Raw genomic sequence first — 19,728 nt, 5'->3', positions numbered from 1 at the left:
ATAGGTTGATTACACACTCTGGGAACACTTGCATAGCTTCATCTTGCACTCTGAGAACAATTGAATAGGTTGATTAGTCACTCTGGGAACACTTGAATAGGTTGATTACACACTCTGGTGACACTTGAATAGGTTGATCAATCACTCTTGGAACACTTGTATAGTTTGATCACTCTCTCTGGGAACACTTGCATAGGTTGATCACTCACTCTGGAAACACTTGCATAGTTTGATCACTCGCTCTGGGAACACTTGCATAGGTTGATCACTCACTCTGGGGACACTTGAATAGGTTAATCATGCACTCTGGTAACACTTGCATAGGTTGATCACTCACTCTGGGGACACTTGAATAGGTTAATCATGCACTCTGGGAACACTTGCATAGGTTGATATCTCACTCTGAGAACACTTGAATAGGTTAATTACGCACTCTGGTAACACTTGCATAGGTTGATCACTCACTCTGGGAACACTTGAATTGGTTGATTATGCACTCTGGGAACACTGGCATAGGTTGATCACTCACTCTGGGAACACTTGCATAGTTTGATCACTTGCTCTGGGAACACTTGAATAGGTTGATTACGCACTCTGGTTACACTTGAATAGGTTGATTACGCACTCTGGGAACACTTGCATAGGTTGATCACTCACTCTGGGGAAACTTGAATACGTTAATTATGCACTCTGGGAACACTTGCATAGGTTGATCACTCACTCTGGGAACACTTGAATTGGTTGATTATGCACTCTGGGAACACTGGCATAGGTTGATCACTCACTCTGGGAACACTTGCATAGTTTGATCACTTGCTCTGGGAACACTTGAATAGGTTGATTACGCACTCTGGTTACACTTGAATAGGTTGATTACGCACTCTGGGAACACTTGCATAGGTTGATCACTCACTCTGGGGAAACTTGAATACGTTAATTATGCACTCTGGGAACACTTGCATAGGTTGATCACTCACTCTGGGGAAACTTGAATACGTTAATTATGCACTCTGGGAACACTTGCATAGGTTGATCACTCACTCTGGGGAAACTTGAATACGTTAATTATGCACTCTGGGAACACTTGCATAGGTTGATCACTAACTCTGGGAACACTTGAATAGCTTGATTACACACTCTGGGAACACTTGCATAGGTTGATATCTCACTCTGGGAACACTCGAATAGGTTGATTATGCACTCTGGGAACACTTACATAGGTTGATCACTCACTCTGGAAACACTTGAATAAGTTGATCACTCACTCTGGGAGCACTTGCATAGGTTGATCACTCACTCTGGGAACACTTGACTCGGATGATTACGCACGCTAGGAACACTTGCACAGGTTGATCACTCACTCTGTGAATGCTTGAATAGTTTAATTATGAACTCTGGGAACACTTGCATGGGTTGATCCCTCACTCTGGGAACACTTGCATAGGTTGATCACTCACTCTGGTAGCACTTGCATAGTTTGATCACTTGCTCTGGGAACACTTGAATAGGTTGAATACGCACTCTGGTTACACTTGAATAGGTTGATTACACACTCTGGGAACACTTGCATAGGTTGATCACTCACTCTGGGAACACTTGAATAGGTTGATTATGCACTCTGGGAACACTTGCATAGGTTGATCACTCACTCTGGGAACACTTGAATAGGTTGATTACACACTCTGGGAACACTTGAATAAGTTGATCACTCACTCTGGAAACACTTGCATAGGTTGATCACTCACTCTGGGAACACTTGAATAGGTTGATTACCCACTCTGAGAACATTTGCATAGGTTGATCTCTCACTCTGGAAAAACTTGAATAGGTTGATTACGCACTCTGGGAACACTTGAATAGGTTGATTATGCACTCTGGGAACACTTTCATAGGTTCAGCACTCACTTTGGGGACACTTGAATAGGTTGATCTCTCACTCTGGGAACACTTGATTAGATTGATTACACACTCTGGGAACACTTGCATAGGTTGATCACTCACTCTTGGAACACTTGCATCGATTGATCACTCACTCTTGGAACACTTGCATAGGTTGATCACTCACTCTTGGAACACTTGAATAGGTTGATTATGCACTGGGAACACTTGCATAGGTTGATCACTCTCTGGGAACACTTGAATAAGTTGATCACTCACTCTGGGAACACTTGCATAGTTTGATCACTCGCTCTGGGAACACTTGAATAAGTTGATCACTCACTCTGGGAACACTTGCATAGGTTGATCACTCACTATGGGAACACTTGAATAGGTTGATTACACACTATGAGAACACTTGTATAGGTTGATCTCTCACTCTGGGAACACTTGAATAAGTTGATCACTCGCTCTGGGAACACCTGCATAGTTTGATCATGCGCTCTGGGAACACTTGAATAAGTTGATCACTCACTCTGGGAACACTTGCATAGGTTGATCACTCACTCTGAGAACACTTGAATAGGTTGATCACTCACTCTGGGAACACTTGAATAGGTTGTTTACGCACTCTGGGAACACTTGCATAGCTTCATCTTGCACTCTGGGAACACTTGAATAGGTTGATTACTCACTCTGTGAACACTTGAATAGGTTGATTACGCACTCTGGGACCACTTGTATAGGTTGATCACTCACTCTGGGAACTCTTGAATAGGTTGATCACGCAGTCTGGGAACACTTGCATAGCTTCATCATGCACTCTGGGAACACTTGTATAGGTTGATCACTCACTCTGGGAACACTTGCATTGGTTGATCACTCACTCTGGGAACACTTGCATAGGTTGATCACCCACCCTGGGACCACTTGCATAGGTTGAACACTCACTCTGGGAACACTTGCATAGGTTGATCACCCACTCTGGGAACACCTGCATTGATTGATCACACACTCTAGGAACATAGTTTGATCACACACTTGCATAAGTTGATCACGCACTCTGGGAGCACTTGCATAGCTTCATCACGCACTCTGGGAACACTTGCCTATGTTGATCATGCACTGTGGGAACACTTGCATAGGTTGATCACGCACTCTGGGAACACTTGCCTATGTTGATCATGCACTGTGAGAACACTTGCGTATGTTGATCATGCACTGTGGGAACACTTGAATAGGTTGATTACGCACTCTGGGAACACTTGTATAGGTTGATCACTCAATCTGGGAACACTTGTATAGGTTGATCACTCACTCTGGGAACACCTGAATAGGTTGATTACGCACTCTGGGAACACTTGTATAGGTTGATCACTCACTCTGGGAACACTTGTATAGGTTGATCACTCACTCTGGGAACACTTGAATAGGTTGATCACGCAGTCTGGGAACACTTGCATAGCTTGAGCACCCACTCCGGAACACTTGCATAGGCTGACTTCCATTTTGGAAATTAGAGAAATAACCACACAGTGCTTCTTGTGGGTGGGTAAGGCAGTCTTGCCTATGTCAGCTCATTGCAAATTTGAGGGGTGGTGCATTACTGGTGCCCTACTGGGCATGCACAGGGGATAGTGCAAAAAATGAAATACTATCTAAGCATTCCTGATGACTGCCTAGATGATGGTCTCTCTTGGCTGATCTTCAACGTCAGTGATGACGGAATGAATGATGGGTCATTGGCTGATGATCAGTGCAAAAACTTCTGAAGAAACGTCATCCCCTCAAGTATCCGTCTTCTTTAAAACTACCCGCCTGATGTTTCTATTTTTCATTTCTTCTTTTTTTATTTCTTTGCCAGGCTGAGTCTGAAAATGGTCCACTGAAATCAGAACTCTAATCTAGCTAACAAATTAATATCACATAAATGAAACAAAATAAATACATTCTCTGGGTATCCTCCACTGACCACTTTTATATAAAATGGTTTGGTCCTGTATCATCTCTAATACTAATAGTGGAATCCTACTTTGAGCCTTCTTTGTCACCATTACACACAAATATACATGCACATATCCATCCGGCATACCACTGGCATGCATCTACTGGTTGACTAAACTGGTTTATTTACACAGTTATTGAGGCTGTAAGTCATATAGCTGTCAGCTAGACAAGTTAACACTTTATAATTAAATGGTATAATTTGATACTGTCTTTCTGACATCATTTCTTTCTTGATTATCCTCGTCAGAGACTCTTCCATATTATAATAAGGCATATACATCATTGGGACACTGACCTTGATCATTTTGCCCAGTTATCTGGAAAATGTTGTATGTTAGTGAAGAAACAACAGTGTACCTTATACTGTCCTGTAACGTCATAGTGGTTTTGAAAAGCATATGTACTTGCAGGTGTGTTTACTATGTAGAGATCTTCTGATACCAGACCAATCTGGTGTCAAACTAGGTTTTTGGTCTGTAATCAACTACCAGTATAATTTTATTGTGAGATATAATTTTAGCCATAAAAATAAATTGTAAATAGAATGGAGCAAAGGAATTCATACTGCTTCACCTAACAGCCCTGTATTTCAAGGGTTCCTTGTTACACAATAAACATAACTTATCAGCTGGCGCCCTCTGCTGGTTTATTACCTGTATAACACAGCAAAATATTATTACTACAGCAAGTTAGAAAATAGGCCAGTCATAATTACTTGTAAAGCGTGAATCCTCACTGGAATTCTGAATCTTGACATTTTTCCACAGGATTGTAGCTACTGGGCTTTTACCTCCTGCCCTTCCCTAAGCACATGTTTTGATCACTCTGATTTGGCAGGCAGCCAAGGAAGTATAGTTTCTTGGCGTGTTCCATTTTCTGTCCTACTATTCTACTTTATTAGAAACTGTTACTTGCAGAAGGCAAAGCTTATGTGAGAATAGCTTAAATATTTGCATTTGCAGTTTAAAATAAGGTTAATTTCTTTCTACAAACCTGGGGACTAGAATTCTGCAGATCATTCAGACAATAGTGCGTGAGATGCTACATTTTATTACTTGGGTACATCTTGGTATGCAAAGAAAACACATGATAATTTGTTTATTCTGCAAATGCAAACACATGGCAATGTATTTTCTAAAGAGTCCGACTGGAAGTCTGTTTAATCCTGCAATTGTTTATGATTAACTGCATTTATTTGATTAAGCAAAACTAACATTAATAAATTTAATTAAAATAAATTAATAAGAAATTATTTGGGAAGTCTAACTGGCATGGGAAGTATATAATCATACATAAAATATATAATAAACAAATCAATGTAAAAAGTATCCCGAATTAAGTGTATTATAAACTCATTTTCATTAAGCTGTGAAATGCTCAGTAGGCTAATTGCTGAGTTGTTCAAATTTGCTGAGTTTATAATAATTTATATACGTGCCTGAAAAATGCAACGGAAGAGTTATAAAACCAGAAAAACAGAACAATAATCACCACTCCAAATCAGGGAATTTGAAGCCTAGAATACAAAATTATACTATTTTATAAGTCAGCCTATGAGTGACGAACAAAAGGCCTGACTTACGAATCTTGCTGCTATATATACTTATATAGAGATAGAAAGAAAGACAGGTAGAGAGAGAGAGAGAGAGATACAAAGAGACCACCAAAGATGTGACTGAAGACCAATACTACACTTAACTACATATGATGTTGTCATGCTGAGACCAATACTACACTTAACTACATATGATGTCATCAGTCTGAGACCAATACTACACTTAACTACATATGATGCCATCAGTCTGAGACCAATACTACACTTAACTACATATGATGTCGTCAATCTGTTCTCTGTTTCACCCATTCTCATGTGTCATGGACATCCTTGAATTCCTCTGATTAGTTAAACTCCACAATCCATTCCAGTAAAGCATGTTAGAGTGACACAATCCTCTTAGTTAAACAGCATTTCCTTAACTCAGTTTTGAACCATACTCCTTCCATCTGCTATGTGTGACCCTCCCTCATCCTTCCTCTTCCAGGTGCTGTGATACTCCCCTATCCTTATTTTTCCTCTGTACCTTACCCACATACCCCTTGGCACTATAGTTCATATTATACTCCCTCTGTTTTTTCTCTCTTACAACGTGCACTTATCCAGCTTTCGGAACATTTCATTATAACATAGCCTCCCCATTTTTATAAGTCTTGATTGCATATTTCAAGCTAATTCTCTGTCTCACACCCTCAATGCAGCCCTACAAGAACCCTTTAAAACAGAATAATGACTTCAAATTATTTTCATTCTATTCTCCTTGCCACATACTGTTGCCCTAAACATGTTCACCATGGATTTCCATACTCAAGAGCAGAACCTTGTGCTTGATTTTTCATTAAACCTCAGCTGCCTCTTATCAAATAGTACTGGAAGCCACATTCTCTCCTCTGTCTATGACCACTGAAAGCCACAATCTCTCCTCCATCTATGACCACTACAAGCTACATCCTCTCTTCCAACTATGACTACGGCAAGTCACAACCTCTCCTCCATCTATGACCACTACAAACCAGATCCTCTCCTCCATCTATGACCACCCCAAGGATTCATATCACAAACTGGAAACTGACCCGATGGAACAAAAGTCAGAGTGTAACAGGTGGTCTAAAAAGTTCATTTCATCATTTCTTTTTTTTTTTTCTGTAGTGTCAATGCCCCTACGCTTGATGCAAGGGCTGTGCCTCTTACATACCCACTACTCATATTGTAAACTGTGGGGTCTCTATACCTTGGGGAAAAGGAAAAATACCCATTTGCAGTGACCTTCTTCAAGAAATGCAGCCTTTGAATAAATGTAAGAAATGCAACAGCTGATGTCTGGCTTTAACAACATTATAATTTAAGACTGACCTCAAACTACATCTGCAACTGCTCTGAATCTTCAAGATAAAAATACCCAAATACCAAAGCTTTCCATTTCTCACCTTACCTACTAAACCATTTTTCACAACTAGTATTTTAGGTCTTACTGCCATGGGTTTATTGTACTCCTCTCCCACACCTCTCAACTGTCCAGATTTTCGCAGAATGTCCAGATTTATGCTTTGTTTTTTAGTTTGTTCCTCATGAAATTTGCACTTTTCTGGTAAATCATTCAGGATTAAAGTTACTAAATAATGACATACAGTTGAGTTTCAGACTTCATATCCTTCAGAAAATACATGCTAACACGAATCCTGTCATTCTAGCAACTTTCTAAATTTATAAGAGCAATATTTAAAATCTGTCTCTTTTTTTGGGCCTTTGTCCCCTCATTATTTTAGGCTTTGTCCAGATTTCTTGCACGCTCCTCTCATGAAAAACATGGATATTATTGTTCTTTTATCAGCTTATATATTAGTATGAATAAAGAGTCATATCACATTACTGTATGTCCCAAAGTTTTGATAATCTCCATTGCTTAGTGATGTTGCTACATTTATACTGGTCATTTTTTTCTTTAGTGATGCTCTTTAATATGTAGCAATGTCACCTTTTAAAATGTGCTGCACTTTATATCTTTGCACGATATCTCTTGTTTATTCCAGTTTAATGATTTCATTATTTGCACCTTTTCTTAGAACGTGCTTAAATATTTTTTTATATTGTACTTTTATTTCTTGGCGCTTTTCTCCCCAGGATTCCTCTGAAAATGGTCATGCTATCTAGTCAGACTTCCTTAGTAAACAGAGGCTAATAAATAATAAATAAACAAATAAATAAATAAAATCTTCTGATTCTCAAACTCTACCAGTGCTAACACTGAAAGCAGATAACTTGACCTTACTGTGCACTTCTGGCATTGATATTCAACACAGTCATATTAAAGTTGCCTGACTTTGGTACTGAACCTTGTGCCTCCATTCATTAGGTGCTGGTTTCAATGCAGAGAGTTCTCCTTAAATAACATACTTTGTTTCTGGCCTGTCAGCCATTGTTTCTATCCATTCCACCAGTTCTGGCTCCAGTTCATCTGACTTTTTTGATTAACTGGCTAGTCTCGTATGTGGTAGCATCGTTAACTCAGAAATGTTTGGCTTAGGCACTAGTGTCCCCACCAGAGTAAGCCATTCACCCAGCTCTGTTACAGTGAGCCATCAAATACACTCAGATTCTGGGAGCCTGCTATGGGGAGATAAAAGAATGAAGATGAAAAATAGTACTGAAAAGCCAGATCTGTGGTGTAGAAGGTTAAAAGCCTGACTTTGATCTGGATACCCAGAGTGCCAGAGAAACTGACTGAGCTGGATAAGGGTGAGCAGGCAGCACTCCCTCATCCATCCTGGGGCATGGGGTGGGGGCAGTACACTCTGTTGCAATACTAACAATCAGTGGAGGCTGGGGGCTACAGCAAGGCAATAAGAAGGGTCAGAGGAAGTACCCTCCACACAAAACATTTGTTTGCTGGAAAAAAGGATGGGTCAGTGTCCAGTACTGAAAAAGTAACTAGAGTTAGTAGACATACCCAGAGTATCAAAGAATTTACTAGAGTTAGCATACATACCTAGAGCATTGAAGAAGTAACTAGAGTTAGCAGACATACCGTGAGTATTGAAGAAATAACTACAATTAGCAGGAATACCAAGAGTATTAAAAACAATAGCTAAAGTTAGCAAGAATACCTGGAGTATTGAATAAGTAAGAAGAATACAGAGTACTGAGGAAGTAACTAAAGTTAGCAGACATACTTGGAATATTAAAGAAGAAACTAGAGTTAGCAGACATACCTAGAGTATTGAAGACAAAACTAGAGTTAGCGGGCATACCTCGAGTATTGAAGAAGTAACTAGTATTAGCAGACATACCTAGGATATGAAGATGTAACTGGAGTTAGCAGAAATACCTAGAGTACTGAATAAGTAACTAGAGTTAGCAGACATACCTAGAGTATTGAAGAAGTAACTAGAATTAGCAAACATACCTCGAGTATTGAAGAAATAACTACTTAGCAGACATACCTAGAGTACCGAAGAAGTAACTAGAGTTAGCAGCATACCTAGATTATTGAAGTAATAACTACAGTTAGCAGACATACCTAGACTACAGGAGGGAGGTAGGAGGTATACATACAGTATAGCCTATAACATGTTTGCAGATTACTGCAGAGGCACCTGGCATAGAACAAGTATATTTAAGCATAATACCATATACCTGGAGTGTATAGAAGATGTAACCAGTGTATTGTGAAATATCCAGTGTATTGCCTACAGCATAAAAGGGGACTGCTGAAAGAAACAAACTGAGGTTGAGATAAATACTGTAAACCATTAAGCAATGTACAGAACCCAATGAACAAAATAGTTTATCTCACATCAGAGGTTTTAGAGAACCACTAAATATGGCAAATGGATGTTCACTAATTTTAGTCACTTTTGTTTAGGTTGTGATGATGTCGGGTATTGCCAGCTATAATTAAATTATTTATTAATAGGTAAGCACTTTCGCGTAAAAACACTTCATCAGACCATAGAAAAAAATAAATCCAGCACTTTTTAAATATACATCATAATTAATCAATTAAGTAATAAACCAATAAAAAACATTCATCTAACAATTAAGGCTCAGCGGCAACCTTGAGCTCATTAATGAACTAACTTCCGATTTTTAAAAAAAGTTTTTTAAAGAGACACTATCATTTAAACCATAACCACTATCTGCTTACAGGATTATGATCCATTTTAGCTCTTCATTTTCAATCCTATTAAGCATACTACCTCCTCTAATATTCTCACTAATGAGACATAACACTATAAATTCAAAATAATGTCCTTCGGCTTGTTTAACATGTTTATTCGGAGCATTGGTAGATATATCTCTCCTTATATCATTTAAATGTTCAAGTACCATAACCTTAAGTCTCTGACTGTTTAGGCCAACATAGAAACAGGGGTATTTTTTACAAGTTGCTATATATACTAAACCAGAACTTGTGCAATCTGCATAAAAATTGACCTTAAAACTAACCCCTGTAGTGGGGTGATCAAAAGAATTCTTCCCTGAGATATGAGTACAAGCTTTGCAAGATTGACAAGGGTGGGTCCCTATCCTATCTGATAGCTTAGATGGTCCTTTCTTTCTACCATAACATAATCTACTCTTCAAAGATAGAACATTCTTAAATGCAAAAGATGGGAACTGTCCAACCACATTCCTTATTTTTTTCCTCTGCCAGCAAAACTGACCAGTTACGCTTAACCATTTCACGTACAAAACTAATATTACTTGAATAGGTTAAGGACAACCTTATCTTTCCATCTGACTGATTCATACGTTTATCCGTTGAACCTCCATCTTCAGAAAATAAAGGTTTACCAATGCTGTCTCAGTCCTTTTACTTCAAAGGATACATCTAAGACCTCTTCCTTTCTATAGCCTCTCTCAACAAATTCTGTAACTAGCATATCAAAGGTCCTATCCATCTCTAAAGATCAGTATGCAATCTGGACAGCTTGAAAACTGGCAATTCATTAAGTTCTTAAAAACACATCTAGGGTGCATGCTGGAGCAATGTCATTTATTATTCTTCCAGCATGACTTCTTATGTATTTTATTATCAAAGTTGCCAAATGAGACTTTAGAAACAGTCACATCTAAAAATTCAATACTGCTACTAGAAAAATTAGCTGTAAATTAAAAAAAAAAACGTGTGCTATTCTTTATATAATCAATAAATCTATTCATCTTGTCTACATCACCATCCCATAAAAGAAACACACATCATCAACAAATCTTTTATAAAATACAACATGCTGCTTGTATAGTTCATGCTGTAGAACATACTCTTTCTCCCAAAAGGCCATAGCTAAATTGTTGTAGCTATTGGCACAAGCTGTGCTCATAGCTACGCCCAATACCTGTAAAAACAGGCATCTTTAAAGATAAAAATATTATATTCCAACACCAAAGTCAATAAAGAAATAATCAAATTAACTTGAGATGTAACATAATCATTATTGGGCGTCAGAAAATATCTGACTGCTTGAAGACCATATTCATTCGGTATAAATGTAAATAAAGTATGCACATCAAGTGTAACTAAAATCAAATTAGCTTTGTTTGGACAAGAACTAACAAAGTTATACAAACTAATAAAAAAATCCTCTGTATCCTTCAATACTGCAGGAGCCTTAGTCAAAACTGATTTTAATTTATCTTCTACAAAAATGGAAAGGGGATCTGTAATCCAGCCCTGGCCCACAACAATTGGTCTTATAGGTGGCAAGGTGGGGTATTTTTATGCTGTTTTTGGAGTGGCCTAACTATTTTTGGAAGTGCATAATTTGTGTAGTATTGCCAGCTGTGCCAGGAGAAGTAGAGCAATGGATGTGTAACATATACCAGCACAGATAGCTGGAGTTTTGTAAAGAAATATATGTCATTTGTATATCAAACTGGTTTTACAGGTGCTTGTGTGGAAAACATATTTGTAAATCTTCTTGTGTTAAAAATACCAACAGTGGGTCCTGCTGGACAGAAAAGAAATACACCTGTAAGTCAGACTGTATTGTAACTGTTGCAATGAATATATTGTAACACAGGATACTGGAAGAGACGAGGTTAATCTCAGTCCAGCTAACTTTGAAAAATAGTCTGAAATTAAATTGCCTGGTTTAGGTCATAAAGATTGTATCTTACAGTTCTGATTGTACTCAGAGACAAAATGCCTGTGAAAACCCAGACTAGTAATCCTACTGTATTGCCCTTTGGGGTTAACTAATTACTACCCTGGAAGGGTGGACATTTTTGAAAAGGTTTTATAGCTTCCAGATGCTATAACACATCTTAGCAAAGCTGTGTGTGTGTGTGTGTGTGTGTGTGTGTGTGTGTGTGTGTGTGTGTGTGTGTGTGCGTGCGTGCGTGCGTGCGTGCGTGTGTGTGTGTGTGTGTGTGTGTGTGTGTGTGTGTGTGTGTGTGTGTGTGTGTCTGGTAACACATATGCACAAGATTCTGGCTCAGTTTCTAGTAAAGGGGGTAGTGTGGGAATCAGAAGTCAAGTGATCAGATGTATGTGATGTCATTATCTAATCCAGAACTGAAATGATGTTTTAATAATAGATGAGACAGAAGTCTCAGGGCAGTCTGTGAAACCTGACAAGAAAGAAAGACCACTCACCCACTTCATCTTACCTTGCTTTAGTAAGTGAACTAGGGACAAGAAATTCTTTATATCAGTCAGGAAAATATAGTGAGATTAGTTGAGTATTGTTTTTCTCTATCTGTATGTATCTTTCCATTGCTGTTATTTTTAATATTTCCTGTAGCTAAAACTCTGGTGTTTATTGTAAATAAATATTTAGTATTTTTTATGTTTTTTTTTTATTATTTATTATTAAATATATTTAAACTTCTCATTGTGGTAGGTCTTTTAGAGAATATTTAACCTTTGAGAGCACTTATATTTATTTGGTGATATTGTGGCCACACCTCAAAGCCTTGCTGCATTGTTCAAACACTGCCATTTGTGTTAGTATTAATTATACTCAGTATAATTGGGTACCCTTGTAAGAGCCTTAGAGTAGCTGGCTTTGGAGTGTTCTGGTGGCAGTATCTACCTTATAGTCTGGGCAGAGGGCCATAGCTGGTAAATCTGTGCCAGCCTTTCCCAGCTGTGTATGTGTGTGTGTGTGTGTGTGTGTGTGTGTGTGTGTGTGTGTGTGTGTGTGTGTGTGTGTGTGTGTGTGTGTGTGTGTGTGTGTGAAAATCAAATCTCAAAGAGTGCGTCAGCTACTTGGAGCAGGGACACGGAGCACTGATTTCACAGGGAAGGTGGTGGAGGACTTGGCTTGGAACACTCAGCTGAGGACTCAACTCTACAGCTTTGTAAGTAGAGAGTCTTATTTAGGGCCTGGAAACAGGGAGAGAGAGAGAGAGAGAGAGAGAGAGGGAAATCCAGCCCTAGAACTCAGTGTGTTCCCTGTGTGCTCTTAAGGGAAATTGTGCTTAATGCAGAGAACTGCATCTGGAAATACTGTGTGTATCTGTCTTTGTTCCAAGTGAAAGCCCATCATTGGTGTCAGTAATGAGAACTGAGGTTCATTGATTACTGGCCCAGAGGAGAGATGTCACATAGGTATTTTGACGAAATAATATGACTCTGTTTGCACTTTTTTGCAGGTGAAAAAAAACGCTGTCTAATGCAATAATAAAACTTAGTATGCCTAATATTGTTAGTAGCAGGGACGTCAGGAGGCATACGCACTGTACTAATTTCAGTACAACTTTTTTAGAAGGGGGGTAGCATTTTTGAAAAAAAAAAAAAAAAAACAAACGTACATATTTCTTCCTTTTTAAGGAGGATACCAGCCAGTCAGAAGTGAGCTCACATCATGTCCAGCTGGCTGGCTGTGAGCGGGAACCAAAGCAAGCAAATGGAGTTGGAAGGCAAGAGCATTCACAAATGGAAGGCAATCAATTGAAGTAAGTGTATGTGTTGGTGGCTTTGAACGATCACAATTATTTGCATGGCTTTGAACGATCACAATTATTCAAGTGTATTATGTGAAGGCTTTGAATGTGTGAACAATTCAAGTGTAGTGTATTATGTGAAGGCTTTAGTGTGTGTGAACAATTCAAGTGTAGTGTATTATGTGAAGGCTTTAGTGTGTGTGTGAACAATCACAATTATTGGTGTGTGTGTGTGTGTGTGTGTGTGTGTGTGTGTGTGTGTGTGTAAATGCCCCCCACATAATACACCTGCTGGTTATAGGTGTTCAGGCTCAAACCCTGTACCTTTGCTTCAGGGTAAGAAGAGCCTAAAGTCCCTAACCACCACCATTTCTGAACTTTGTTCAGATTTGCTTTTATAATGGTTGTGAGCTATGGTGAGAAGTGAGAACTGAAGTTGTATTTCTCCCATTATTGTTTTTGTTGTTTGCCCAGGCTGTTTGTGCTAAGGTGTGAAGTGAGAACTGAACTTGTATTCCCTCATTATTGGCTTTGTTTGTCCAGGTTGTTTGTGCTAAGAGGTTAAGAGCTATCTAAATGATAGCTATTAAGTTTGTCTTCCTATTTTTCAAACTGCTGATTTAGCATAGTGGTATGTTGCACTGACTATAGTGCATATGGTTCTGGGTTCAAGACATGCATGGTGATAATGCAGCATTTTATTCTAGCAACTTTCCAAAATTATACAAGCAATGTTTAAAATGTGTCCCTGTGTTTTGGGCTTTTGCCCCACCCCCCCAATAAATTTTGGCTTTTTCCAGATTTCTTATGCTGCAAAGTTCAGAGATACAGCTGAGTGTCGACATTTTACAAGGAGCTGAGAGCTGCAGGGGAACTTAAGTTTAGTGCTGCTTATGCTTCTGCTTGTACTGGTAATAGCACAACAGGTAGTGTACTTGCTTTTGATGCAGGAGGCTGTGGGTTCTTCTCCCACAGTAGATAGATGCATTGCTGATACTGTACTGTGTTGTAAAGGGGGGTGGATGCTGTAGCCTGTTTTGGCGAAGATATCTAGTAGCAACTATGAACCTGTTATCAGTTTGTCATCCATTCCCTATTGCAATATTACTAGCGTATCATTGTTTTTAATGCAACATAGGCAATTTATTCCTCAAGGGCAACAGGCACATTATTTGTAGATGAAACCATGAAATATAAAGTTGTTTGCTAGCAGCAGCCTCTTCATTAGTTACAGAGTTCTCTAATGTGTAATTATGTAGATGGCTTTTACTAGTTCAGAGATTGTGTATATTTACTGATACTGGTGGACTGTAGATGTTTGAGTAGACTTTTATGATGGAAGGTGTATCAAAGAGCATGTGTATGTTTCATGTGCAAGGGGCCTATGATTTGAAAACAGCCCAAAGTTAATCTTTATCTGCCACTGGCAAAATGTATTTTCTTTGTGGGTTTCAATGCTGTCTCAATGAATGTGAGTTTCAAGGGCAGAGAAGTTTTAATGCTAAGTCTAGTTTCATTGTGAGACTGCATTGCTTTGTTTAACAGATATTTATTGGTGTTCGTGCTGTAAAATGCAAAATAAAACTTTTCTGACAAATCATTTAGGAATGAAGTCACTAAATGACCGACATTAAGTTTCAGACGTCATAATCTTCAGAAAAATGCATGCTAAAGCAAGATCTGATATTCTATTAACTGTCTTACGTTTATACAAGGTCAATTTTTAGTACTGTTTGTATGTTCCCCCAATATATTTGGCCTTGTCCAGATTTCCTGCATTAAGAGGTTGAGAGGTATGTGCAAATAAATTGCTTTATAGAATTAGGAATATCCAAACCTCTCAACTGTTACCAATTTTGTCTCAAAATGTTGCTCTCTTCCTAATAATCTCTCTGCAAAACAGCAATTTTGGAAGAAAACGTGGAGGGTTTACTTTTTATAAATAACTGTAATGATCAGAGTTATACATTACTTTTATTTCAGAAATGCATGTAGATTCTCTAATTTTGTTAGCTGCTCTAAGTTAACTGTGCTCATATTAAAATGGTGTCCCTTCTTTGACAGGTTTCCAGCTGTATTGTCTGGCAATTTTATATTTTTGCATCACATTTTTGGTCCGTTTTTCATAAAATTGCAGTTGTCTGGCAAATTAGTGGCAAATCATTAAAGATTGAAGTTAGAAAATAATGGCAGACGTTTGAGTTTCAGATTTCATACCCTTCAGAAAATTCATACTAATGCAAGACCTACTACTATTCTGTTATGTTTCTAAGTTTATAAGAGAAATATTTAAAAAAAAAATGTCCTTATTTTTGGGCCTTTGCCTCCGTTTTATTTATGAGTTTGTTGCTCTAAGAGGTTGAGAGGTGTGTGTGTGTGTGTGTGTGTGTGTGTGTGTGTGTGTGTGTGTGTGTGTGTGTGTGTGTGTGTGTGTGTGTGTGTGTGTGTGTGTGTGTGTGTGTGTGTGTGTGTGTGTTAGGTAGGTAGCATACCTCTCAACTGTCCAAATTTTGCAGAATGTGCAGATTTTTGCCCCATATTTTTTGTCTGTTCCTCATACATTTTGTGATTTTCTAGAAAACCATTGAAGGCTGAAGTTGCTAAATAATGACAGACATTTGAGTTTCAGACTTCTTGTCCTTTAGAAAAATTCATACTAGCACAAATCCTGTTATTCTAGCAACTTTCTCATACTAGCACAAATCCTGTTCTAGCAACTTTCTAAGTTCACGAGAGCATTATTTAATATCTGTCCCTGTTTATTTTAGGCTTTGTCCATATTTCTTGCACTAAGAGGTAGGTACTGTAGGGGTGTGTGTCTGAATGAAACATCTTAGTTAGGGGTAGCAGGTGGTTAGTAATTTACTCAAGCTCAAAACCTGTACCTTAGTTACAGAAAACAAAAGCATAAATTCTCTACCCCAACTACCATGCTGCATTTTTCAAAGAACTGACATTTCAGGTTAATTTTCAATTCAAGGAACCAAGTTTGAGTGAATTTATATTATATTACTGAAGAGGCATTACAGCGAATGCCTCTTCATCGACACTAAAACAGTGAACCGTGAATTACGAGAATGGCCGTAGCTTGGCTGGGGAGGGGGGTAGCAGTTTGAGAGCTGTGAGTACAAATTTGAAAATCCTAGCTACACCCCTGGTTAGTAGCAAGCATATTGCAGTGTGTGATAGAACACTCAAGTGGTGGAAATCCATACTTGGAGCAGTACTGTGCTAATCAGATATTACAACACAGGTACTTTTCACTCTGCAGGATAACAAGGTGCTGTACTGCTGAATGTTGCTATACACATGCAGTATGTACAGGTCATGGTGCTGGGAAAGTAGTTATAGATTACGCATGCCATTCATTTGTATCACATGACCAATTTTGTTTTGTACAGAACGTAAATGATCACGTATGCACTGATGAATTACATACAAGCAAACCATATGCAAACGGGGATATTTTTTAGTTTAATACTTTCACTGGTAAGAACTCAGGTTGAACTAAATTCTCAAGGTTTGCAGTTACTATGGAAACTAAGCAACTCAAAATTAGCATAACACTACAGATCTGTTATTCAGATGGAGAATCAGCATTTAAAGAAAAAGAAAAGAGTTGGGTATTTTACAGGTAGGTGAAGATGCAGGTTCAGAGGATATAGAAATTGTAACTTGCAAGTCAAACATAATGGATTTTTCACTGACCAGATGCAAGTGTGGTTGATAAATAATGCGGCATGAATTTAGTATGGCTAGATTTTTAGCAAGGCATTTGTCACTGTTCCACCTAAAAGGTTTAATAAACCAATCATTTAGCCAAACAAACGGTCGCAATCTAAAATGGTAATCAGTGCAACAAACTGCATAGGAACCAGGCAGTGGCTGCAAATAAGGTGTGCAGAGGAGAAAGATGTTAGGGGTACTCAAAAAGCATTTGTGCTTATGGGAAACGCTACCATTAATCATTTTTATTATTATTTTTAGCTAGTATCATGAAATATGGCTAAAATGCTACACTTACTTGCAATAAGCATTAATCATTAGACAGTAAACTCACACCTCCCTGCGCCTTATCCCTGCTCACTATGTTCCACCACCTTCTGCTTTCCTGCTCCAATACCCTTTACATAGTTTACCCCTCATTACCTAGTACATGGCATTAGAAAGGTATTGGCGTCTACAACTCTATTTGCATAAACCATATCTTTCTCTTAGCAGCAGAATGGTGACAAAGGTGCTTATTTCTTCTTTCATTTCATTTAATCTATGTTTTACTCACTGATCTTACCTGTGTCTTACTATATCCTATTCTATTTTAGTTGAAATGGTTATAGTTTGCCCATTCGTTGTCTAAATCTGTAATACAAATGTTTATTTCTCATGTAATTCAAGTTTGATTTACCTTACCTTAGCTTGTTAGTTTTTAAAACAGCAGCAGTGATAGATGAAGTTGTAATACTACTTTATTCATTCTTTAAAATTGTCATTGTTTTTGATTGCTACCGGCATCTAGTTGTCAAGTTTTCCTGTGACTTTTAGATCTAATATTTGCTTGAACTGTTGTCTTTCTCAAGTTGTCAGGTTTTCCTGTGACTTCCAAATGTTTCATATTTTATTATTTGTCTATATAGCCCAGGTCATGCCTGAAAAGGATCACCAAACCAGTATATCTACACACTTAACAAATATAAAAATAAAATAAATCTCCAGGCCCCCAGACCTCTATGAACATGGATAAGCGTGGAAGTAGTTTATGGAAAAGCAACTAAAAGGGAAACCATCTGCCTAAAAGGCCCGGATTCAACAAGTGATCCAGTGTGATTATGGAAAGAAATTTGCTTTCAGAACTGTGAGATGTGATAAGATATATCCTGACACTTTGAAAAATTGGTTGTAATTCAACCAGAATAAAAGCAAATTCTGAAACTCTCTGTTGCAGTTTAATAGAGTTTTTGTTTAGTGTTTTATCCCATTCTACCTTACCTTTCCACTGCTTATATATATATATATATATATATATATATATATATATATATATATATATATATATACTAATAACCTGGGGGGTACTCTCAGGTACTGCTGTCTCAGAGTTAGTATATGTTCTCCTAGTCACACTTATTTTTTCACAAGTCTGAGGGTCACAATTACTGTCCTCAACATTCAATGGACACACGCTGCAAGAACTAGCTGGGAAAAGTTAAGATTGAGTGTCTGTGGTCAGCCTATTCCCCACAGGGAGAAGGATTTATCAATACCTACAGTCAAACTGCATTACAAAGGCACAGACGTGCAGCTCTGAGAGAGGGACTTGGAAGGTGTGAGTGTCTCAAAGCATGCACAACACTCCATTTGAGCATCACAGATGAGCAGAAGCTCACACACCTACCCACAGTTCAGTATGTATGACACTGCACCACATTTTATGGCTGGGGGGATGGGGGCAGTATTAGGTGAACATTAGAAAATCGGGGCCATCTGTGCACAGTGATCTACTGGTACTTGATTCTTGTTGTCACAATAGGAAGATGTCGTTTCTGGTAAGGTATTTCCCAACAGAAGGAGGAGCTCCTGCTTTGTGGTAATGTGTTGTGGTATGACAGACAGGATAGGAAAATGGGTCAGAGGGTTACTGGGAAGACATGATGGTCAAGGCTGGTATGACATTTTTTGGTGGTAAGTGGTAAAAGAAGTCAATAGAAGTTAAGACTACAGGATGGTGATACAAATATCTTGAACACAATGTGGTGTGTGTGTGGGGGTGGAGGGAGAATTAAGATAAAAAATAGTCCCAAACCTAAGAGGGACACTGTCTGTTAGAGTAACGTCTGTACAAGGAATAGAGCAGAGTCTGAAGAATGTGACAATGCAGATCTCAAGAGAGGGGACATCTGGTCTACAGGGAAATCTGTCCACACATGCAAAAGTCCTTCTGAGAATGTAGTGAATTCAGAAACAATGCTAGAATGCAGGAGTTCACTAGATAAACATAAGGCACATTTGGGAAGGCCAGATTGTGCTGTGAAATCACTGCTTCTGTACGATCATAAAGAATGCATACTTACAGAAAAGTGAAGCTTTGTAAAATGGCATGAAACTTACCTTTTCCCTAGTCACTAAGCCTCACAATAACAAAACAAAACACAACACCTGCTGCAGAGCAAGAATCAAGATACTAATATTTTGACAAAATAATATGATTTTCATAAGCACCATTTAAAATGTTTGACTGGCAATGCAGAGTCCTGAAATGTGGAGACTAAATGATTGAAAATTTGGACTTGCATATGTTTGAAATAGTCTATTGTGTCTGAGATATGGCGATCTTGGAGATGGTATATTTAAGTTCATCGGGTGTGGCAGGCTCCCCCTACACACACACACACACACACACACAC

At 38.4% G+C, this 19,728-nt stretch overlaps 1 long non-coding RNA gene across 1 annotated transcript; it reads left to right on the top strand.

Annotated features, from left to right (window-relative positions):
- The first annotated feature begins 16,813 nt into the window (after nucleotides 1-16,813).
- Nucleotides 16,814-18,259, top strand: LOC122817385. Its single transcript, XR_006367231.1, has 2 exons — nucleotides 16,814-16,961; nucleotides 17,962-18,259. It is a non-coding gene; the product is annotated as an uncharacterized LOC122817385 (long non-coding RNA).
- The last annotated feature ends 1,469 nt before the right edge of the window (nucleotides 18,260-19,728 follow it).

The sequence above is a fragment of the Protopterus annectens genome, chromosome 12.part0, assembly GCF_019279795.1.
Source record: "Protopterus annectens isolate FY-2018-M chromosome 12.part0, PAN1.0, whole genome shotgun sequence".
Lineage (NCBI taxonomy): Eukaryota > Metazoa > Chordata > Ceratodontiformes > Protopteridae > Protopterus > Protopterus annectens.
Note: the sequence above shows the minus strand (reverse complement) of the source record. Positions and strands in the feature narration are given on the sequence as shown.